Below are 19,789 nucleotides of genomic sequence, written 5' to 3' on the forward strand. Positions count from 1 at the left end.
CTTGATACATACATATACATATATACATGTATGTATGTATGCATGTATGCATGGATATATGTATACATATGTATAGATATAAGCGGGAAAAATTTTTCTTCCACACTTTTTTCCCGTCTCTTTTCTTCTTCAACTGTTTCTTCTTCTTCTTCTATCCAGATCTTTTCTTTTTTCCTGCTGCTTTTCAATTTCGTTGCAGATTAAGCGTAGAATATGAATAACTGCTGAAGTATGCTGCAGTTGCAGATGGGAACGAGAGAGGAATTTACATTCCCATCGGGAAAACCGGTTGCCTTGGCATTTTCAAGGGTATAAATTATATCCCATCGGTCGAAAGCGGATGTAGAAATGAAAAGAAAAATAAAATGAAAACTATTTTACAAGTCAAATTCGCGTATAATAGACATAGTCTAGAAGTGAATCAAGCATCTAAGGATTATCAAGAAATTGATTGTACACAGTCGAGAATAAGTTAATGTGGGATAATAGAAGGATAAAAAATGGTCAAGAATTTATTGAACAATTAAATAATGATGCAAAGTGTGCTAATGAAGTGAATTTATTTGTCATATAGTTACCGGAACAATTCGAATCAAATAGATATTGTTTATGCAACAACGTTTTAAATATTATTGAAATTATAAGAAACTCTGGCACGGATAAATATTTAATATTATTACAATTGTTAATACTACATTTTTTCTAGTTACTCCAACATCAAATATGCTTCTTTACTATACTGTATTTTTTTAATTACTCGACTTTCTTATAGCATGAATTTATTCTTACACCAGCATCAAATTACACCCCACAGTGATAAGAAGACGTAGTACAAGTGACCACAAACAAAAATCATGACAACAGTATTATTGTAGATTTTTGTTTACAGCAAATTTTTCTCCTATGACGTACGTGGATGTATATATAGAAAAAAAAAAGAAACAAATTGGTGAAACAATATTCTCGCGATACTTTTCATCACCCCGAGAAGGAAAGTGTTTGTCGGTCATTGAAAAAAATTTTTTTTTTTTTTTGTCCTTGATTTTCGATAAACTAGTCAAAGGTCACGATGATCATCGCAAAGCACTACTTGTGGAACTTTTTCAACAAATATAGCGCTAACTCATTCTACAATAAATTTCAATATTATTGTCGGTTGAAGTGAAAACATTGTACGACAACTTTGCATTATTTATCTGATAAAATGCATTATAAGCTACAGAGAGCAAAAAAAAGAAGAAATTGTTTAAAATAGCAATTTTTTCACGCCGCCAACTACCACCGATCCCTTTTAACCGCCGCAACCGGAAATACCTCTCGCTGCGATAATGAGCATAAACAACAAAACGCGAAACGTAACGTTGCAACGTCAACCGGGCTTTGAAACACTCCCCTGAAAAGGATATAGTTAGTAGTTAGTAGTTAGTAGTTACACGTTCATCCCCGCGTTGTTCTCTCTGCTCTCTCTCTCTCTCTCTCTCTCTCTCTCTCTGTCTCTCTCTCGAGGAGTTTCTACTACACCTCCGGCACAAGAACTCCTCGTCTTCTCGTGTCAGGTGACAATTTATTGTGTTTCGTTCGACTATAACCGAGACGACGACGACGACGACGACGACGACGAAGCAGACGACGAGGACGAAGACGACTTATATACGCGAATATCGCGCAGGTCGAGAAGATATGAGAAACTTAGTTGCGGAAAGTTAAGGAAGCGGCGTGAGAAGCGAGCCTTTCATCCCTCGCCCTTATAGACGTCGAGCAAAAGCTGCGCCAACTCGAAACTCTCCCTCCCACCCTTCCTCACCCTTGAACATAGGCTGACATGGATTTCTATAGCGTATTTAACGTTTCGTATAGTTAGAAAAGCGATTCGCACGTGCCTCGGCAATCGCCTCCCCTTCTCTCTCACAATTTTCCACACTGTGTAAGCCAAGCTGCGGCCCCGCGTAAGCTCGACTAGACGCAAAAAGCTCACGATCAGCCTCACACCCGCATCTCTTTCTCACCGCAATTCAATCAGGCCGAAATGTCTTCGTTGCTCTTTTAACATCTCGACTAATTTGTTGCTCGAGAATTCTTTCTTTGCTTTTCTATACATCGCGAAGATTAGCAATATTAGTGAGACAAAATTCAATGTTTTTGTTTGTTTTTTTTCGTTTTTCAACAATTTTATTGTACATGTGCAAAGAAATTATCGTCGCACGTTCAGGATTTAACAAATTATTTACACAATTGTGATCTGCGAAGTTTTATGTGATAATATGAAAACAAATATTTTTTTTTTTCTTCGATTCCACACACCGGCATTGCGAAATGTGTAATTTGACAACGTTGCAGCGATATTAATTATCATCGGAATAAAACTAGCAACCGTAGAATGAAATTGAATCAATTTACAACAATTTTTCACCTTTCGTTTATAATTATTGCAGCTTGCGTGTACATTAATTTCTTTAATATTCAATGTGAAACCATCTGGTAACGATCAAATTAACAAAAAGTATCGATTTCGAATCACCGGCCTCTCTAATCGTCGATGTGAAGATAAAGAGAGAAAAAAAAAGAAAAAATGGTAATCCTTAATCCGCAAAAACAACTTCCATTACTCTCATGTATCATACAATTTTTAGGAAATTTTCACGCATTCCAAACAAAATCTCTTATAAATTGTACACATTTCTTTCGTCTATCGATAAAATTTACTTCTCTTTCCGTTTCGAAAGCGTGTATTAGGCGCATTTTTTACGGACGTTTTATTTCTTTATTTGTTTATTTATTTTTCTTGTCTGGTGAGATTAGCAAGTTTGTTCAACAGTTCCATTACGATGGCAAACTCGCTGCTCGACGACTCTCGCTAAACTTTGTCTTAAAGTGAAAATAATACATGATAAAAAAAAAAAAAAAAAAAAAAACAAAAAATAAGAAGATAACAAGAAATAGAAAAATATTAAATTTAACGTAGTTCGGGAATTCAACGTGCGTAATATCATCTCTATCCTCGTAATCCCCCCCCCACCTCGCCCCTTCTTCGTCATCAACTTCTTTTTTTTATTTCCTTCTTTTTTCCGCATCTCACCGTCGCGTGAAAGTCTCAGATTCTTATGCTTAGTGGGTAAGACGATGGTACGCGTGTAAACATGAACCGCAGGTATAACAATATGTAATGTGGGCGTCGCGTGTCCCACGAGTGAAAATCCCGACACCGGTCGGAGTCATTTTAAGCTGACGTACGTACACTACCGACACTAAAGAGGTCCGGAGCAGCGTTTAAATTACACGTACATTAGAAGATTCTCATGATTGAAAACAATCGCATCGCGAGGATGAATAATGAAACTATATTTTGGTCAATAGTCACGAAAAGAGAGAGAGAGAGAGAGAGTGAGAAATTTATTCAATTACCTATCGCGTAGGCGCCTCTGTAGCAGCATATAATTCATTTTGTCAAACTGGAGGAAACTTTTGCTACGGCAGATATTGTAACAATGACGATTGTATTTCAATCGACCTCGAAATCAATTTTCTAAAGGCGTATGCAATTTCGAGTCGTATGCAAAACAGAAATTGAATAAATAAATAATTTATCGTTGTGCATAATTGTTGAGAGAATGGATGTTCTTATGAAGCACAGCTCGTACTTCTATAATTACTTTTTCTTTTCTTCAACTTTTTTTTTCTACTGAATGGAACGGTAATATATGTATAAAATCAAGTATCAAACAATAGTCTTTAAGACAGTGTGATGCAAATTTGACATTTCGACCAGTTCTAGTCGTATAAGACGGTTCTTATCTCTGTTCGGTAAAAAAATAAATAAATAAATAAAAGAAAAGAAAAAGCAATTGTACAAAAATATCTATTATACATATATCATGTAATTTTTTCACTTTATGTACGACAGCGGTGAGGAGAAACAAAATATATATATATATATATATATATATGTGTGTGTGTGTGTGTGTGTGTACACAAGATGTATGTATAAATCGCAATACAAATAGTGATTTCTCTGACCGAGATATTGAATCGCGTCACCAACTCTCGACGGGTTTGCTTCTCCGGAATGAACATGCCAAGGCAAATATTTGCGATCTTGAGAAAACTCGGTATGAATAAGAGAGAAGGAAAATGAGAGAAATAGAGAATGATGGAAATTGAAAGCTGGAGAAAAATATCGTAGCACAACGCCGTTGCCTTGGATTTATGTGTATAATGTCTAGCGCATACACTTTGCACGATGTTCAGTAAAATATACGTATTACATACGTATTTTAAAAAAATCTGATCGTAATGTCAGGAATTTGGTCGTGGCAACGAAATTTCAAGGTCAACAGACAACGTCCGACATCAAACTTATTTTCACACAACGAAAAAGTTTAGTTGATTTGATAGAGCGGGGTAAACAAAAGTTTTTTAGTAATGTCTGGGAAAATTGGTTCGTCTAGGAAATCAGATCTACACGGTGATACAATTTTGTGGAGATTGAAAAATGATCGCTCAACTGTCGCAACTGCAAAAATTATCGTTAGATTGTAATTTATGATATGTATTTATGTATATTTTTTTCGATAAAGTTTTAATACGTAATAAAATGCGTCTGAAAATAGATTTTTTCAAGAAAAAAAAAAAATTTCTCGAAACACGTATTTTCTTAGCAGAATAACGTGTCACAATAAGTTTACAACGGTGGGGCTACACGTCAGGAAATACGAGGAGGAGCCGAGAGACGGAGACGATTATCAAACCGGGCTGTTTCTTAACGCTATTACAGATCCTTAAACGGCAATTTAACGCACACACAAAATTGCAGGAGTCGCATACTTCGAGGTACAAAACACTCTCCGAGTTTCTTCGGAGGGTAGTTCTTGGGGGGCGAAAAATTAATTGAAAACGATTCAACCGGTCCAACGGAATTAATCGAGATGCAAAATCGTCGTCGAGTCGATTTTCACCTCCAAGTTTTCTACGTAAAAGCAGTATATATATAAATGCAAGGAAATGGAATATTTCTTCTTGGACGAGAAATTGGTTTTAGATTTCAATGGCCATTAGCGACGGTACGTACTGTACATAGCAATGAATTCTCGTAATTTCGGCAATAGTTATAAGAAAAGAAAGAAAAAGAAACGCTTTTCTCCAATTCCATGATCTGAGAAATTTATATTAAAGATTGACTTTGTGTTTTGTTTTTAAAACGTTTGTTTCATTCTTTATTTCATTCCTTGTTTTATAAACCGAGCAAAGAAATCGTCTAGCTCAGGATTTAAGTATCGACGAGTTAGAGTCCGAACGATTTTGATAAATTTGTTGAAAATAATGGAAAAAAATCTCACCGAGACGAATGTTTTTCCTCCTTTCTCAGAGTTGCAATCACCTAATTCAAGTGTGTTAAACGGGTAAGTTAATCGAAACGAGATGAAATTTCACTCAGTCACCGCATTGGCAAAGTGGCAAAAATTTATACGCTAATACCAGCGTTTGTATATCTACAGCGGCTAATCCATCGCTGTATTATATTTACACGTAAAGTTTTGGTAATTTTGGATTTATAGTAAGCTGCAAAGACGTCAATAGTTCTGAAACGTAAAATTTACCGGCATCTCTAAATTCCGTGATTTATGGAATGCATGTTACCGGCATCGGTATCCCCTGCAGCGACCTTCTTTATCGATAATACCTATAGACGTATAATATACGTGTATATCACAGCCGAAGTAAGAGCGCAGCGTCGCGGTCAAACGGCGCTCCGCGTGTTTGGGGTATTGGAAATCCGTTATATGCATTGGAAAATTATTAGCCCGTGAAATATATTCCAAGAGTTTTCCCAGCTCGTGCGAGTCGTATAAAATAGCTGGGTATTTTTGCAGCGTTTTGAGAAACGTTGCGAAAACCGGTGGCTGTAGCTACTGTAAAGAATAAGAGCCTCGGGAACCGGAAGAAAACTTGTAAAGACGTGAAAAAAAGCGACAAAATGTCAACACAAATTTATGGTAAATTAAGCTTTGGTATCGGTAAATCTATTAGCCAATTGATTTATCGATTTGATTGAAAAACATTGGTGTTCAAAAATTCATTTCAGGATAAGTTTTGTAAGTAATTAACACTTGCGAAAGAAGTTAGCCGTTGTATGTTAAACTTGAGCTAGCAATACGATTTCATCAACGTAAACCAGAAGACAGAAAGAATCATATTTTGAGTTTACTTTACTCAAATTAGCGCTTTTTAATTGTTTCTTCCTTTTCTTTTTCGTTTTTTCCATTCACCCTGAAGAGAATTTTACAGCATTCATTAATTTATTCGTTCATTCATTCAGTGGCCCGAATGACACGTACGAAGATATTTACCCGACGACCAAAGTAATTGATCCCATTTTTCTTTGCCTCTTCTTAATTTTCTTTTTCAAACTTTACAATATTCAGATTTGATAGCCAAAGTTAGATTCCGAATCAACCAATCGATCCGAGCTAAGGATGTTAATTCCAACTGTACCGTCCGTCCAGTGTAAAGAAAAATTAGCACAGCAGAGGTTTGAAAAGTTGAATTCGCGTTAACTCCGATGAATTTTAATTAGAGAATCTCTTCTCAATTATATTATGCGTAATCATAAATAATTGCGAGTAGGTCTCGCTCTCCGAAGGTTCCGTACAAAATTGATTTTTTTTTTTTTTTGCGTGACACAACTACAAGTCAACTATTTTCGAACTTTTTTCTTTGCTTCTGCTGCGAGACCTTGATTCTCTAAAAATTTCATGATTCCAGGCCAACGGGAAGTATACCTAACCCATAGGTTTTGATGCGCGAGTTTGCGAGTATAAAAATATGTGACATAAATGGTCGTATCTTTTTATTGCGATGACTTAGAAGCTTGAATTTTTTACACCTCCGAGGGACCGTGGACCTAAGTATTCGATATTGATTACCACTTTACAGCTCTACCCGTTCCCGAGAAAAATTCTATTCAACAAACGAACGCGCGAACAACGAATTGATCCAATAAAAGTTCCCTTTTTCCAACAAAAAATAAAAAATAAAAATTTATCCAAAATTAAATTTTTCACACCCTTATTGTTAGTTGAGAAGAGATTCTTTCAAATGTCTTCTTGAGCTTTTCGTTCAACCCATCTTTTTGTACCAGATTATTAGTTAGGTATACACGACTCGTTAACATCCTTAAGTCAATGAAAAGAAAATCATCGTTGCAGTCGGTTTATCCATAGCTGACGTTCGGAACTTTCACGCATTGTCGCTTAGTTGGTCTTTAGAGAGTTGTCGAAAAAAAAAAAACAAAACTCTCGTCTATTATTTGGAGAGGAAAAAGCTGGTACAAAAGTTTCATGAATTTCAAGAACTTTGTCAGCGAGTAATAATCCGATTCAAAACTCATCGTGCCCCAAATTTGAGAAAAATTGGAAAAAATACGCGCAGTGTATTTTTGGAAGTTTCGTAACTTGAAAACACAGGTTTGGCTGCATTTTTCTATCGAAATTAACGCAATGATTTTACGACACTCGTTAGCCTCGCTTACATGATATAACATAACCGATAATTTCATCCCCATTTTTTACCAAATAATTTATGCCCACTGTCTCATCGGTCGAATCGATCGTTTCTACGTAAAAATAAAAAAAAAAAAAAATGAAAAAATAAATGTCGGCTCCTCGATTAAATACGTTTACCGCCGTGCTTGGATTGAATTTTTCTTTCCAAGAGCAGAGGTATAATAATAATTTCACGGGTGATGAACTCATCCTTATTAAGGATGTATTAGCTGTACATTATCAACCAAAAGTCAATCCCGTCGAGAATATTGAATACTTCATGATACGGTAAGATCCGGAAAAAATCAACCGTAACAAATACGATAGCAAAATCAAACTTGAATAATAATAATACCCAAAAGTTATCGATTAAATTCTTTGAACAAAACATCGTTTAACAAAATTTCAGGGAATTTTACTTTTGCCATGTGAAATGAATCCGAGTTGAAGAATTGATTTTTCTGAATACACATAAACTTTTAAAGAATTTTATCATTATTATGAAATTTTCATTTTTGACAAAAATTTTTAAAGTTTGTAAAATGGAGGAAAAATCGTAACATTTGGATACGTTTTTGTAAAAATGATGCACTACAATGAAGAAGCTTTCGTGGCAGCGAACGAATAGTTTAATAAATACAGCCATTGCAAAATTTTCGAAAACAGAAAAAAATAATGACAAAACGTTTTTCTAAATTCGCGTATATTCAGAAAAATCAAGGAATTTATTTCACATGATGAGAAAAGTAAACATTCCCGTATTCAAATTTAATTTACTCATCGTCTTTATCGTAGTTGATTTCTTCTTCCCGATCTTCATCCTATCACAAAGTATTCAGTATCGTCGAGGATACTAAATTTTGGTGGAGAATTCACAACCGATACATCCTTAAGTAGCCTGTTCTTGGATATCAGGGTATAAACTTTTCGTTAGGCGCGTAAATGCGATAAGGAAGTGATCGGTGTGGCAAAGAGGCCGCGTCGGCCAACTTTCGAAGTCCCAAGTCATCTAAAGTGGCAGGATTTTGATGGATGGACGGTGTTACACACGAAATGTTTGCGGAGGATCGGGGGAGGAATCATCGTTGCCGGTGATAACGTGTTCACGCTGTTTCGGACAACATCCGGTTGAGTGGAGGCTGATGAAAATAAGGGCGGAGGGTTCGTTAGCCGAATATCGATGAGGGTAAACGGAATCGTGCGATTTCCTCCTCCCTCATTCGGTGGCGAGGAAACGCGTATACGAATGATATTTACGAGTAAGAATCACCTCTTGAGTTCAACCCCTTCCACCCTCCCCCTCCCCCGTAGCCAGAAAGAAAAAAAAAAAAAAAAATGAGGGTCGTAACCCGTTATTAATAAATAGTGTCGAACATAGATTATATCAAAAAACGTTACGTCAATAACTTTTTTTTTTTTTTATTCTTAATTCCTTTTCTTCTAAACAACTCGAAGGTTCGTCAATGCATGAGTTTCTTGCCCGGACTGTACCCGGGTTAGTTAGCTCGGGAATCTCTTTCGTTAGCCGAGAGAAAAGTGCGACTTGCAATTTGAGCACGCGGTGTGTCGATTTTATGACTCGAGGTACGCGTGTTTGTACCATAAATAAATATATATATATATATACATATACTTTTGAGCCGATAACTTGTCGTGTTAAGTTGATGCTGTTATAGATACATAATGCCGACGACATTTAACGAGTAAAAATTAGACGGTCAATATTTACACGGAGAGAAAAAGTATTCGGTAAAATCCAGAGTGAAAACATTTTTATCCTCATAGTATGTCGGAAATGTTACGATTTCTTTTTACTTAACATCACCTTTTGCGATACAAGAAAAGTATTGGTCTTGATCGAAAATCATTTTTACTAATTTGAACGAATCTTAACGTTTTTTGAACTTCTAGAATCCGAAGAACAGCTTTTTAGAAACAAAAAAAAAACGTCAGTCAGTCTGTCCGAAAAACTCCCAGGATGATATTGAGAAACGGCTGAGTGAAAAAATCTAAAACTTACAGGATTTTACAACGACATGACGGGCACAAAAAATTGCCATGTCCCGTTTAATTTCAATTTCCGGTTCTGCTGGAAATAATTCGATTTTCAGTGTTTTACCGAAAAACATTACATTGTCTAAAAAAATGATTAAATTTTTCTCAGTTTATATATTTACTTGATAAAAATTTAGTTCGTAATTTTTTTTTTTTTTCGAAATATTTTTATTCAACTGCCACACTCTATCGGTTACAAATTTTTCACCCTTTCGTTTTGTTTTCTAGGTGCGGAATTTTTCCAGCCAGGTTGACATACTTTTCCGTCATCATGGCGATGAAGAATATCGCGAAAAAACTATTTTCTTCGGCTAGTTTTCTTTTCTTCCATTGAAAATTTGTAAAATTTCACTTAAGTAGATTCATTCAATATCTCACTAGGTTAATTATTTTACTATATATTATCGAATTCGCTGTTCAATTCGTGAATGAAAACCAGTTTTGTCCGTGTCGTAACTAAACCAAACAAAAATACAAAAGAAAAAAAGATAAAATTGTAAAAATAACATCAAATTTCATCAACCAGAGAACCGATTGCGATTACAAAAAACATACAACGCGTTTCACACGTTACGAATACCGTAATACCAAGCTGATTTGTGCGAGTTGAACAGAGACGAGATATTTATGGGAAGGGGGGGGAGGGGATGAAGAAGATAAAAAAAAAAAAGGAATGCCAGGTAAAATCCTTAAAGACCATCCGAATCACACCAATGAGGTCGGAAATGAGGTTTTTACGAAGGTGGATATGAAAGGACGCGGAAAATGAAATTACCGATTCGCGTCTCTCGTCGCGCAGCTCGGAATTCGACCTACGTATTATTTTATACCCCACGAAATTTTTCAGCCCCAAATAAATCGACGTTAAGGTCTTGTTTAATTGAAAAAGTAGAGTAAAAAACTTCGCAAACTGATTATTGCGTCGCAATGACCAAAAAAGGATCGACAATGGCGCAAAATGTTTACGCCCACCTCGTTTTTTCTAAGTCCAACGATATTGAAACATTTTTTTTTTTTTTTAACGATACGTGTTTTACTCCATTTTTCTAGTTACTGTAACAAATGAAATTCTTCTCAGTTGACTGATTTGGCTTCGAAATTACCGTAAAATCTAATATCAACATTTATAATCGCTCAAAATAGTTACCAGTGCTGCGTATACACGCGATTCCGCAACAATATTCCCGACGTTAATTTAACCATACCGATTTTACAATAAATTTTCCAGTTACCGCGACAAATGAAGTTGTTTCACAGTACGATAAATCACCGGACGTGGTTTACGGCGCGATACGAAGTACATTATACGCATAAGGGCGGCACAATTATCACTATTGGTATAATATCCCGGCGATTCGCTGACCGCAGAGGGAGGTAAAAATCTTATCTTTCCGCAGCGCGGCGAGGACGTTAATTGCCCTTGAAAGCGTAACTTCAGCGAACAATAATTCTCGACTGCATATCACCGCTGCACCGTGGACAAAAGTTACGAATTGCATACACGGAGAGGAAAAAAATGAGCAACAAGGTGAAAAACATCGGGATTCTTTTATAAAAAATAACAACGTAAACTTGTATATTTTTTATTACAAATGTAGAAAATCTTACTTCGCGCACAATGGTTTTCACTGTTTCTAGAATAAACAAGTACCTACTGAATTTTACGAAGTAGGTATATTTCAATACCGTGAACGTAATAATTTTTGGGAAAATTTCTCATGGTCGAAAGCTCGGCAAGGTTCCGGTTGTTTTTTTTTTTTTTTTTCTTTCGGAATTAAGAAGGGTGTTAGATGAGGGCGAAAGCGAGCGGCGAATTTGGCTAATTACGTTTTAAGGACCGGCGGTTACCGCAAAACTCTTCCTCGCGGATAAAGTTTGAATCGTAACACTGGTCCTTTCCTGGGAAGCGAGGAGCTTTTCAACTGGCAATTTATGCCGTGTCGGTTCGCGGCTTTTGTACGAAGCGGAAGCTTTGCCGAGTTTCGTCGTGTTAACCGAACACTCGGTGATGCCTGACGGACAAATTCGCTGGCCTACGAATTCCGAGCACTTCGGTTTAAGCCTCGGATTACAATCCTTGAAAAAGCTTCAAGGACGAGCGATTCGATACTGTGAAAATCGAGACCAGACCGGCGAGCATTCGCGTATGAAACGCAAGCTGAATTTTGGCTATCGAATTGCCGGATCGCGGAAAGGTTGGATGGAAACGAGATCGAATTATTTACGCATTCGTAACGTGAGATTTTGTTCGACCGTAATTGCGAAAATCAGGTTAACAAGGCTGCTTCGGTATTTGTTAAATAATTACAACTATATTGCCGAACTAGGGAGAGACATGTTTTCGAAAATATGAAAATTTATAGGAAATCCTGGAATAATCGATGATGTAATTATTGAAAATTTAGTAAATTAATTTCGTTTCGCTCTACGATTACTAGGTTTATTGAGAAAACTGTTTTCTGTAGATTCGCTGTGACAAGCATTTTGAAAAAGCAACATTTTTTCATCACGTTGGCATCGTGGAATATTCAATTCTCACAACATTTTACCGATATTAATTATGACCAACTATTCAGAAAAAAAAAGAAATTCCGTTTCAGCTACTTTGTAGAAACGCAGTTTTCTCAGAGTGAAATCGAACACATCAACCGCATTTCAACTTTCAAGCCTTCGTTTCTAATTACATCATTCACCATTTTTGTATTTTTCAAATAAATCTCCACAAGTCGCGAGTATGATAATTTGATAAACACTTAATGTGCAATTATCTCGTAGTGAACTGAGAAAAATTTCATTTGCTACAGTAAGTAGAAAAATTGAGTGAAGCAGGTATCGTTAAAAAACACTGTTTGAATATTGTTGGAATTACGGAAAACGACGTACACAAAACCATTTTGCGCTATCGTCGATCCTTTTTTGGTTACTGCGACGCAAAATCAGTTTGTGAGGTTTACTCCACTTTTTTTAGTTAAACAAGGCTATAACGTCAATTTATCGTTGCACGAGCATTAAATTTTTGCAACAGTTGCAAGAAAATATAACAACAGCGATCGTAATGAGAAAGAATACTAACGGATACCAGACTTTCCGGTAACGGCTAGAAAACTAATTTTCATTTTCTATCTAGAACAATATTTTTCGATTGTGGTAAAAAATGAAAATATAGTTAAGGACTGAGCGGTAAACGGAACTAAAAATATCTCTCAGTGTGAGATTAATAAGAACGATAGATTTTTGGCCGAACAACGTCCAGCTTATTGTTAATCGACACGGTATTCGTTATCTACTAACCGTAAAATGCTAAGAGTGTCGTGTCAGTGCGCAAATGAATATATAAATGAAAATGGAAATGTCCACTCGCAGTTGCGACAAGTTTGAAAAGCTGAAATTCCTGTCAATTAGATTAAAGCTTAATGAAAACAGTTCCACGCGAGTTTGAAAATTTCGATGCGAAAACTTTGGCAGGTATCAATCCTCGAGACAATTCCGCGGAGAAGAGTAGTGAAAACTAATCAGCGATTTCCTCCGATATCCGGACAAAAATTCCGACCGAGTGACAACACGATTAGAATCGAAGAAGAATCGGGAAAGTTCAAGTCAAAGTAAAGTTCGCACCCAACGTTAGATGCGTAGAGAAAAGCAACCCTACAATGTCCGAATAATAGAGCTAGACCTTCGGTTCCGGACCTAAAGCTGCGGAGAATGTTTGAAGAATTTTAATATCTCAAATGATCGGGTGAAGTTTCTGTCGAAATTCAAACCCGTCCGAAGTCCTAAACAGCAATTTCGACATCTTTAGTTTCGGTCCGTCTTCGGAAAGTTCGAGCGTCGCTCGGTAGAAGTGAGGGACCTTAATACGCCGTGTGAAAGTAACCCAAGCAAAAGTAACCCAAAGTAAGATAATCCAAGACAAAGATGAATGAAAACAAAAATAACCCCCCGAAAACAAAAAGAAAACACCGGACAAAAATAACCCAAACCAGAATAATCTGTGACAAAAATAATCCAACGTAACAATAAGCAAAATAAAAATGACCCAAGACAAAAATGACTCAAGATAAAAATGACTCAAAAAAAAAGAACAAACAAAAAAATTACCCAAACTAAAATAACTCAAGACAAAAATAACAAAAACTAAAATAACCCGTGACAAAAGTTGGTCAAACATTAAATTACCGTAAATTAAATTGTATGAAATTAAATATCCAACATGATACTTTTATTTTAGGTTATGCTCGTGAGGGTTATTATTGTTTATACATATATATTATATATTTTTGTTTGGGTAACTATATTTTGGGAATTTAGTCCTAGTGCCTTGATTCAGCCTCGCGAATTTTCCGTTAATCAATCCAACGTTGCTGATCTCTGTCTTTTCCTTATCGCGATCACCGGGCGAATCGCATGTGATGGAAAACTAAGAAGATGTCAAAAATTTCGGTAAGGGGTGGGGGGGACGAGCGGGCATCGATATGAGTGGCAGAAAAATCAGTTGCCAGCGATTGGGGGAAACAGCATCTGTGCTTTAGTGTTCCAGCCCCTTTTGGCACATGGCGCTTCGTCGCTTCGTAGCTTTCGCTCTTTCGGCGCTTCGTCGGGCGCGAAGGAAAACGGTACGGTATCCGGGGTGTGAATGAAACAGAGATATTGGCCGAGAGGAATAAAAAGAAAAACTGGCAGGAATGGCGAAGGGTCTGAATTCCTGGTCTTCGTTTCACCCAGCGCCGAAATCCTTATTTTATATGAATTTTTCCGACTTCGGTAGCTGATCGATCCAGTTTTTTTTTCCCCGTCCAACTTCTTCGCACTTTCAACCCCTTTTCCTCCTCATTGCATGTTTTACCCTCCGATTTTTCTTCCTCTCTCACTTTCCTGAGCATATTATTACCCGTAACAGACTTTCCCAGTCAGGAAATTATCGCTCCACGTTATGGGGTCATGGTCTGCAGTGAAACGGGGGCTTAATGAATTCGAATCCGAGCTTTCTACACACGCGTTTGAAAAAGAGGATTTCTACCGAATAGACGACGTGCGAAGTAGATTAAAAAATATTGTCCTCAAGACTAACCATTCGTCTGTAAAAATTTGAGCGGGTTCGATCCTCTCATTTTCACACCGGAATCGTTTTGCAAGAAGAGAATATCTAGTTTCTCTTTAACCATGAATTAAAATTGTGCTTTTCATTCGTCAGAGAACTAGGGCGAGAAGAATGAAAAGAATAAAAAGAAAGAAAATCAAAAAGTAAACAGGAGTAAAAGAAGAATAAAATGATGGATGTGGAATGCGGGTCTTCGTTCCGTCCCGGCATAGCCTTACTTAACTTCTTTGTACCGGTAACTCGATTCGACTTCTGACTCTACTCAATTTCAAAGTAAATTGGATTTAACGTGTTTTTCTTTTCTCGGTGTCAAGCTGATTACGCGCCGCTCCCGCTTTTGCCGTCCCAATGGAGCCACCCTTCTTCACCTTTAATCTCATCCCTCTACCATCTTCTGTGATAATCTCCCTCCCTAAAGCAACTAACATCCCAACGCAGAAAGCTAACGGTTGTAAAAATTATCCCGTGTTTCTTTTTTCAATTTTTCACGTATTCCGATTATATTTCATTCGTTGTACGCTGTTTTTTTCTTTCTTTTCAAGTCGAATTTCTTTCTTACAAACAACAGAACCACACATATTAGGGTGGATAATTTTTTAACTCTGTTTATTTTCTTTTTCTCCTTTTTCAAGGTGTTAGTCGAAAAATCTGTGTGTAGACATAAAAATAGATAAAACAACATCACAATAATTGGTGGCGAACTCTGAATATTTTCTTACCTCCTCCAGGTTTTACGAAGGTTATTGTTATTTTTTTTTTTGAAAAAAAAAATTTTTTGATTTGAAAAAAAAGACTCAAAAATAGGGAAGTTGATTAAAGACAGGTTATTTATTGATTTAATTTTAGAAACATGGCATTATTTTATCATTTCTCTTTTTTTTTTTATTGGTTCATTTGTTTTGTTTTTCTTCTCTACATTATTCCGTTACCTCATTCGTTACCAAATTTTTATCGTTCAAACGGATCGTCGCGTCATCTGTTAAATGAACGGATTATCCACAAATCGTTCCCAATTAATTATTAACGACACCAATTTTGTTAAAGTATGAGTTCATATAAACGACGACTTGCAGCTATGTATAATAATAATAACGAACTAATTGTAACAAGTAAAAAATAAAACATAAATAAATAAAAATCGAAAAATATAAACTTCACGCAATGTACACTATACAAGAGAATTTATTCATTGATTAAAGCGCCCTGTTAACACAAGGATGCGTGAAAATTCAGTCGTGGCATTAAAAACAAAAGCGAATAAAAATAAAATAAAAATAATCAAGTGGTAGCGAGATCGATTTGAAAGTATGTAAAATCAATAACTAATGTCCTTGATTATAATTGTTGATGTATTTTTGTACTTTGTAAAAAAAAAAAAAGAATTCACGCTCTACTTCAAAGCGATAGTGGGATAATTATCAATTCAACTTGATTGACTTCTGTGCAGTCGGAAGCCTCCTGAACCTTTTTTTTTTTAACGTTTTTTGTAATAATCTTTCATTTCACCGTTCCGACAGGTATATTTCCATATATACGAGTATATAGACTCAACAGCTAGCCGACAGAGCTTTAAACAAACGGTAGGTACACCGGATGATATTCTCAGTAGAGAATTTCGACGACGACGACGACAACGACGGTGAAAACATTGCGCAAATTACGACGCTCCCTGGAGTTTCCTGGTTTGCAAAATCCGAACCGTATCTACGTCAATGACGGGTTACCGTTGGCTTTTCATTTGTCGCGTGACTGTGACTGCAGCCGCAAAATATATATATATATATACATGCATAGACGTAAAGTCTCTTCTCTTCCGAAATCCAGAAGCTAATTGGCCGGTAAGTGTGCAGACTGTATTTACGCTTTGCTCGTCCTAATTCGCTGCTGCAGTTTCTGGAAATTGCGAACGCCGAGCGTTTCGCCATCAGCGGGCACTTACGCAGCAGGCACTTAGCTCTCTCGAGCCTGCAGCGATGATTCTCGTGCAATTACATCTCATCTTATACCCACTTACGTGCACAGAGCGATACGCGATTTTCGTCATTCTTAACTCGCTGCAAAAAAGCTAAACCAATTAACTAACGTTATAATATTCTCGCCGCGAGATGTGAAAAAGAAAGTAGCTGCAAAAAAAAAAAAAAAATGGTTTTCTAACTCTGCACGATGTGCAGTGCAAAACACTTTGCTTGCTTAGCTATAGTTCAGCAACTCTGTCCGCACATTAGGGATCTTTTTCTTTCTTCTTCCCGGTTAGGAGAAGATGCCCGATGATGACCTTTGAACGACACACTTTCACCCATTCACGGTGAGCTGACCTTATACTCGAACTCGCGTATCCACATCGTCGAGATTCGATATTTATTACGTCGGATGATGATGATGATTGTCATTATTTATTGCGGAGAAGAACCTTTCGCGTAAATTGGGTGCAACCGATTTTGTGCAGTATGATAACTAGCGAATTTGTTACAAAAATATGTTTGGTGAAACACGTCGAATTATTTGGAAGATAAACAAAAAATAAAATAAGAATAAGATAATGATAAAACAGGAAATCTTAAAGTGAAGAACTCACATTTCGTCGCAGCATGAACGAGGATTTACACGGTAAAATTCTACATCGTTTGCAATTTTGAACGCAAAAATTTTAATACGGAATGAAAAATTTCGCTGAGACTTTCGGAGAGGATAAATATTTTCTCAAATAACTCTTGCAAGCTCTTCAGGGTACCGAACTTTTTCACTATAATTGAATAATAACAGCTTAAATACTTAAAACGAGCTTCGAATAATAAGAAACAAAAATATCCAATCGCAGCAGATCGAAGTATGCTGGAAAAAGTGATTCTTCAGGTAGAAATATAGATAACGCGTGAGAAACCAAGTGATTAGATAGCGTAATTGATGATTAAATACCAACGTTGAAAAAAGATGCGCGCGTAGCCTGATAAAAAATTGAAAAGGCGGTTATTTACGAAATAAGAATACGTAAATACCTACCAGAGTTCGATACACGTAGGTTAAAATTACATACGCGACTTGGCAAGAAGATTTCCTTAGTCTGAGGTCTTGTAAAAATTTCAGATAAATATCGCAGCGTTGAGACGAATGAATATAGGCTGCAAGCACGAGAAGGTAAATTAATAATTCTGTCACTGGCAGCCGTTGGCGCGAAAAAATATCCTTATCTCTGAGTAAGTAACGGCGGCGTTGCAAAAGTTGCTACCGATACGCGTGTGGAGATTAAATAATGCCAGTCTGCAGAGCTTAATTAACCCCGCAACTGCGCGAAAGAAAGCTCCTCGTGAAATAATAATTACGTACGCACATTCGCTTTCACCTTATTACGGTAAACGCAAAGCTTCGATCGATCAAGCGATATCAAAAAGAGTTCCGATGAAATATTTATTGCATAATATCGTCACCTTATCACAGCTTGAAATAAAATTTATCAAAGGTTCGTTCGCTCTTCAAAAATTCGTCAACTTGTATATTTGGATAAGGTGCAATGAACGTTTTGATATAGATATTAAACTTTAGTCGAGCCGAACAATGATCGATAGAAATTTGTTTGATGCGTAATTGAACAATTCATATTTTACTGGACAAAATGCCACGATTATAACAAAACATTTAGTGCAATAAATAGACTTCTTTTTTCAGTCCATACCCGTTTCGTCGAGTCGAAGAATCGTTAATTTCAAACGAAAAGCTCAATCGCGATTTTCCACGATATTGAAGTTGGCAAAGTTATCGAAACGAAATATTGGAAAAAAATTTCCTTTTTTTTCAATTTACACAATAAATATTGTATAGGTACTAACGGTTTACTAAACTTGATACAATTCTAAAGTCGTGAAATAATGTTTTGTTCCTCGACAAGAATCGTTCCAATAACGTCAAGCTACTAACTTCAACGTGATGATTTTCCCAGGATTTTTCATACTTGGACTTTTCGATCTTCGATTTGTCCGGTGAAACTTGAATCGTATTTTCACCGTGTCAAACACTTCTCGTATAATCGTTATAAACTCGATAAAAGGATTATAGGTAACCCAGAAGGCTGTCGCATGTAAATAAATAAACGATAAGATATAAATATATCTGTAGAAGATCGTAATCAAACTTTCACAAGTGGAAACTCCGACGTCGCGTCGGTTTCGCAAAACCGGTTTGGTTTACAAAAATAGTGTCATCATATTTTGATATGAGGAACCTCGACGTTCTCGATGCTGCAAAGTTGAACGCCCATTTTGTCACAGGCATTCAATATGCCCGAATAAATAATTCAAACACTCGACGGCGGTGTAATTGGGTTAAAAACAAATTAAGAAATATGCTTTACAAGTTATATTTATTCATCGATTTTGTCCGCCGCTTCGAGTGTAGGCAACATCTTTTCGACAGTCCGAGCTACTCCCATGAACCGGAATATTTATGGACACGATCCAAGTCACGGCTGCGAATTTCCAACTGATTAGAATTTCGAAATATCGGTATTAGCCCTGCGTTTAATGAATATTCAGAAATCGGCCTTAAAACGGACGCCTTCAGCTGCGCCCAAACATCGGTCAAAATTCTCTCTGGGAGATTCGCCGGAGGATGTATAATACTGAGCGTATATATCAGGATGTACCAAAGAAAGAAATTATTATATTTTTTTTTTTTTTTTAAAACGCGCGTTCAACAATTTCAACTGAGATAATATTGTTCTTTCATCATTTCACGGTAGATAACGAAAATTAACCACGAATGCAAAATTGTTCCAACTACAGTTGCGCACATCTCGCAAAAATTATACCTTATCAAATAAACATATTGTACATTATACTTCGTATGAAAAATTAATTTACTGCGCGTGCGCGAACAAACTTACTCGTTAGTGACAACAACTTGGCATTAAAACGCGGGAGAATGACGCGACGTTTCAGCTACGACGCCTTCGAGAATATATGTATATGTATATAACTGTACTTGCTTGATTTGAATTTGCGGTGTTTTTATATCATTTTACCGTAACATCGGGAAAGATACTTTGAATAAAATTCAACTCAGTCAAACTCAGTTTAATTCGTTGAATCCAAGTATAATTATTTCT

At 36.5% G+C, this 19,789-nt stretch overlaps 1 protein-coding gene across 3 annotated transcripts in view; it reads right to left on the reverse strand.

Annotated features, from left to right (window-relative positions):
• The window catches only part of LOC124180549 (putative polypeptide N-acetylgalactosaminyltransferase 9), a 191,805-nt gene that overhangs the window by 100,759 nt on the left and 71,257 nt on the right, over positions 1 to 19,789 (reverse strand). The window lies entirely within an intron of this gene.

The sequence above is a fragment of the Neodiprion fabricii genome, chromosome 4 (assembly GCF_021155785.1).
Source record: "Neodiprion fabricii isolate iyNeoFabr1 chromosome 4, iyNeoFabr1.1, whole genome shotgun sequence".
In the NCBI taxonomy this organism is placed as follows: Eukaryota; Metazoa; Arthropoda; class Insecta; order Hymenoptera; family Diprionidae; genus Neodiprion; species Neodiprion fabricii.